Consider the following 6,000-nt stretch of genomic DNA (forward strand, 5'->3'; position numbering starts at 1 on the left):
GATATGGGACCTTTTAAAAAATGCAGATCCTAGGCCGGGTATAGTGGCACATACTTGTTATCCCAGTACTGGGGAGGCTGAGACAGGAGGGTCACGGGTTCACAACCAGCCTCAGCTACTTCAGGAGGCCCTCCACAACTTAATGAGACCCTGTTTCAAAATAAAGAATAAAAAAAATAACGGATTAATAATGGGTAATTTAAATTTGATACCAGCTTTACTTAATATCACCAGGGCTGGGGGTGTAGCTCAGAGGTAGAACGCTCCTGGATTCAATCTCCAGTACTGAAAAAAATAAACAAATAAAAATAAATAAACAAATCTGAAGATTCTAATTCAGTTCACCTGCGATGAGGACTGAGGATTCTCTATTTCTAGCAAATTTCCAGATGATGCTGGTCCTACCTACCATAACGAGAGAGGGAAATATATGCCAATCTTTACAAAATTAAGAGACATTTTGTTAATTTACATAGTATTTTCAACATCTTATTTTTAGTAATATGGATGCAGATTCATGGAACTGGGGTCTGAGATATGCCCGAGAATTTCACAATACCACTGGGTGGGGGGAAGGGAATCACTGGGGCTTGAACTCATGAATGTTTCATCTCTGAGCTCCACTCAGTCCTTATTTTATTCCCTTTTTTTTTTTTTAAACAGGGTCTCGAGAAGTTATCATGCACTGGTCGTGAAGCCGAGGTCTGCTTGTCTCAGTCTTCCAAGTACAAGCATGCACCACCTGTCTTTTAAATATATTCAAATCTAAGGCCTTTGGAGGAAAGACTCTGGCCAGTCCCTTTACCAGCCAGCTCTCCAGGAGCACGAATGGTTCCTCCAGTCGCTCAGGGCCCCGGACATTAACTGGGCCCCCTGATACTTGTGTGCTAACGTGTCTTAAGGGCCAGGAGCCCTTTTTCCTGCCAGGAGCACTCACTCTCTCACTGGCTTTGTTTGTGCAGCCAAGTGGGCAAGTTAGGAGAGGCTTGCCTGCCATCCTTTTGCTAGCAGGCCAGTCCTGTGACTTGTGTGGGCAGCAGAAGCAAAGAATTGAAACCCCTTCCTCAGCTCCAGAATCTAGAAATCAGCCCATGCTCTGATTCATCACAGCATCATAGGGAATCACTGTCAGCATTGCTTCTCCCACAGTGCAGGCTGGGCTAGAAAGACAGTGCTCCAGCACTTGGGAGAGGAGATGCCATTTAACGGGCTCTGGACTTGCTCATCCCCTATGCCAACAAATTGCCTGAAACAGCAGATCCGCTAAAAGTTTTTACCAAGTGAATGATTGCTTAACTTTTATGTAGCATATTCACGGTGCATTTGATTAAAAAAAAAAACTATATTTGCTCTGTTGATCAGTTTTGTTTTGTTTTGTTCTCCAGTTACTAAACTTTGCTTCTTGTGATGATAGAGTAATAGTTAAAAGCAGCAATGGAGAGAAATTATGCAGAATAGCAACCATCAAAAATGTATGTCTTCATTTCAAATTGCTTGTAGAAAACTGTAAACCTTTGGACTGTCTTTATATCATCATATATGTGTAGGACTTTTTACTTTATGGTGCAAGTGAACTTGCTCCAGGTGTGTGGCAGCTAGTCCTCCTGGCTCATGTCCTTGATGGAAAGAAAAGTTGGCTAAGGAAAGCTGATTGTTTTTGCTCCAATATGACATCAGAGAACACTGATCCTTCTATCGTAGTCCAGGACACCAAAAAGCATCCACGGTGCTAGTCTAATGGCTAATTTTCAGGTCTTACTTGACAGAGCTACGGTATTTGAAATGGTTATTTAATCCTTCATTCTGAAAACACCTGTCTCCCTTAAGCTCCAGAGCACCACATTCTCTTGACATTCTACTCATCTCTCCAGTTGCTACTTCCCAATTTCTTTTGTTGGTTCTAACTCAGGTCCTGTCCAGCATCCTTAGCGCTCAGTTCTTAGAATCTACCCTGTCTCAGTCTATACGCATTATTAAGGGTAAAATTTATCCAGACTTTTGGGGTTGATTCTAACTGGAGACTAACTAGTTTCTAAAGGGTCTCCTCTCACCTGAATTCCAGGCCCATCAATCAAACCACCTACTTCGTATCTCAAAGCATCTTAGCTTAAATCTGTTCATCTCTCTCTCTCCAGCTTTATCTCACTTGCAATTTCCCTCCTTAAAGAAAATAGTGACTCCATCCTTCAAGCTACTCAAGGTCCCAACCTTGGAGCAATGTTTAGCATTTCCCTTACACCTCACTTGCAGTTGTTCCACACCTGTTTTCAGTTCTGCCTCTCAAGTAGATGATTATCCAGCTGTTTCTTACTCCTTTTATGAATGGCACCAAATCACTGTGGCCTCCAGCCTGGGTGTAAATATCTTCCTGAAAGACAGCCCTGTCTTACTTTTGTTTCCTTATTACTTTGCTCATGATCTCCAAATGCATCTCAGGGAGGAAAAAAATTCCCAATAAACAAACAAACAAACAAACAAACAAACAAACAAAAACAAAAAACACACCTAACACTGGACTGTGAACCCTTACCCCATCCCTTTTGCCACTTGGACCACATTTTTTTTTTTTTTTGTCGTCCCCACTGTACGGCTAATGCACCACATCCTCTCTTTCCTAGAACATGCCCCTACACTACATCTTCACAGCCTTGAGTTCTCTGCCTCCCTCACCTCCCTCATCTATTTGCTTGGTGTCTCCTTCCTAAGGAGGCCTGCCTTCGCCAGGATTCTTACTTCAATTTGCAAAAGCTCCTTCAAGGGCAATCCCTAACCTAGTTTCCTGCTTCATTTTCTCCAAAGCACTAAAAACCACCGCACTCACTTTACATGTATTTCTTCATGGTCTGTCTCTCCCCACTAGAATGTAGATGGCATGACAACACACTTTGGTTACTTCACTCACTGCTATGCCCAGCCTGTGTTCGATGCTCCAGAAATATTTTCTTATTTATTTATTTTAAAGGCCTTTATGCTGGTGCATTAGAATTATACATTGTAGTAAAATCCATAAATATTTTCAATGAATGAACCAACCTGTACATAATAACCATATGAATAGTAATGATAGTACATAAACACGTATTTTTTAGCTTAAAAAGATCCTCTCTTCACCTGCCCCTTTTACGTATACTTTATACTCCATATCACAGATCCTGTAAAGAGGTATTAAAATTTGTGCAATGACTAATATGCCTGAAGTTTTCAAAAGACTTCGTATTTTCTATGTTCTGCCCTTCGTCTAGAAAGCTACGTTTGTATGTTACACTTGGATTTAAATAGAAAGTCACTCCTTTTGCTTTGTTCTGTCCATTTATTTTTCTTCTTTCCCTTTGCTCTTGCATATAATAATGAAGTCTCACTGGCTGTGACCTCTGTCTCCTTCAGGCATTATATACATTAACTTGTTTTCCTTCTGGTGCAGCTTTGGAGGGTCTCATCTCATACATGACCACCCGACAGCTCGAAGTACAATGTTTGGGTACATGGCATATGTACCAGTGGCCATTTCTTCGCCAACCTTATATTTATTTTGTATACTGTAACTGTTTTCACTACTGGGGATTGAACCCATGGCCTTACATATGCTAAGCAAGTTCTTTAGCATGTTATTTAAATTTCTGAATCCTGATAATAAACATCTGATCTTTATCTTTACATTTTTTCAAATGTCTTAGAAAAGAAAGCGCAGCAGACAGCTTTCTTAATTTGTGTTCAGCCCATCTAAGCTGTTAAGGGTTTATAGTTTTATTTTTATTTTCTCAAGGTAAAATCTAAATATTTCTGTGTAAAAATCTCATTAAGGGCATCAAGTGCCTCCGTAGATTAATGCCAGGTTTAGAGAAAAACATAAATTGTATTTTCTACTGGAAGTAATGGAGAGTAAATACTCATTGCTTTCTACTGAGCTGCAAGTTTTGAAAAGGACTTCCTTACTAGAAGGTATCGTGGGTCACCGAAACAGACAAGAGTTGATTTGACCTTCAATTAAATAATCATCCTCAAATTTATGCAAAAAGTGCCTATGGACTCAAACTGTTCTCTATTTCTTAAAGTGCACAATTAACAGACATAGTCAATCAAAAGAATAAAAACAGTGACAATAGGCTGTAGTGCACCCTATAATAGCTAACAGTACTGTGACCCACCTCTTATTAGAGCTTAGATCTAATATTTACATTTTCATTATTTACTTAAGGGTTTATGTAATTCACTAGTTAATAACTTAGAAATGTACCTTCAAAATTATTCTCCCTGAGATTAGATCATGAAAGGAAAGAACAGCATTGTTAGGGCCAGTTAATTGTCAGATCAAATTTAAATATTTATTAAAATTATGATATAAATTCAATGGCAAATAATTAGAATAAGGAGGATATTTTTTTCTCGTGACAAAGAGAAAACACACTTTTCCAACTCTCTTCTAAGGCCATTACTGATACACAGTATAGTAGGTGTAATTATAATATCATGAATACTTAAATTTCTCTCATGCTGAGAAAGCCATGATATGATTACAACTAGCACATGGATTTTGCTACATGACCTTTCAACTGGAAAACTAAAGCCATTTTGCCTTAGTATGATCTGTTACATTCTACTCTATCAGACACAAAAAAAAATCAGAGAATGTCTGAGACAGAGAATTTTGCAGTTTGTACAAAAACAATCACAAGGACACTTGAAGCTTGTAGGTGATGCATTCGGAATTCAGGAATCCAAAGCTATTGTTTCTGATGTGGACTCATCTCCTCCTCACGCTCTACCTACATGGTAGAGCTAGATTAATCTAGATTAGATCTACATGGTCTCTTTAAGATTTTCCAAATGCAGGTATCATCTTAACAAAAAAAGAAATTGTGGGCATCTTCACGAGCAAGCTCTGTGTCTGTGTGTAGCAATGGCTATAGTAATTCCAGAAAAATTTAATTCCCTTTAGAAGATTGTCTAAATTACAGGATTATGTAGAAAGACTTTGGAAATTTCTATATAATACCAATCCATGGTCCATTTGCCATATACAAATGCATATTGCCAAACTATCTGCCCATTAAAATAAGACAGAACTGAAATAAAAGTTTGTGTTGAACATCTTTGTAAATGCCATCTTATTATCTGTCTGCACCATCACACATTTAAATCCTATTACATACTGTCTTTCTAATTTGTTTCTTCCTGTGCCCCAACATAGCAACTAGCTTAAGAACTGTGTTGGGCACAAAGGTGAGGACGTTCCATGTCCCTTGTGAGCACTCCTTTCACCTCTGCTGGTACCTGATGCACAACTTAGCTTGCTCCTATCCTTTCTATATTGTCCTTCTTGAGTAAAAGTGACAGAGAGATTACTTGACAGTAGAGTGATAACAAAGACAAAATGAAAATAAGCAAAGCCTTAACTGAGCTAGAGTCCTGGACGCCTTATACTGGTCAGATGCAACTTCTTAATTGCTTTTTTTATTTTTTTCTTTTGCAGTACTGGGTATGGGACCCAGGGTATTCTATCTCTGAGCTACACCCCCAGCCCTATTTTTTATTCTTTAATTTTTTTGGGGGGGTAGTACTGGGAGTGGGACCCAGGGGCTTTCTACCTCCGGGCTATACTCCCAGACCTATTTTTTTTATAGTTTATTTGGAAACAGGGTCTCACTAAGTTGCTGAGAGCCTCACTAAGTAGCTGAGGCTGGCTTCGAAACTGTGCGATCCTCCTGTCTAAGCCTCCCAAGGGCAGGGATTACAAGCGTGCACCACCACGTCTGGCTTTATTCTTTAATTTTGAAACAGGGTCTCACTGAGTTGTAAAAAGCCTAAGTAGCTGAGGCTGTCCGTGAATCCTGATCCTCCTGTCTCAGCCTCCCAAATGCTGGGATTACAAGCATGTGCCCCCATGCCCGGCTTTAATTGCCTTTTTTTTAGGAGTGCCCCCAAAATCTCTACATAAAGAAAATTTTTTTTCTCTAGGAAATCTAGGGCAAAGAGCACGTAGGGGATCACAGGACAATTATA

This window comes from Muscardinus avellanarius, assembly GCF_963383645.1.
Source record: "Muscardinus avellanarius genome assembly, chromosome: 2".
NCBI lineage: Eukaryota > Metazoa > Chordata > Mammalia > Rodentia > Gliridae > Muscardinus > Muscardinus avellanarius.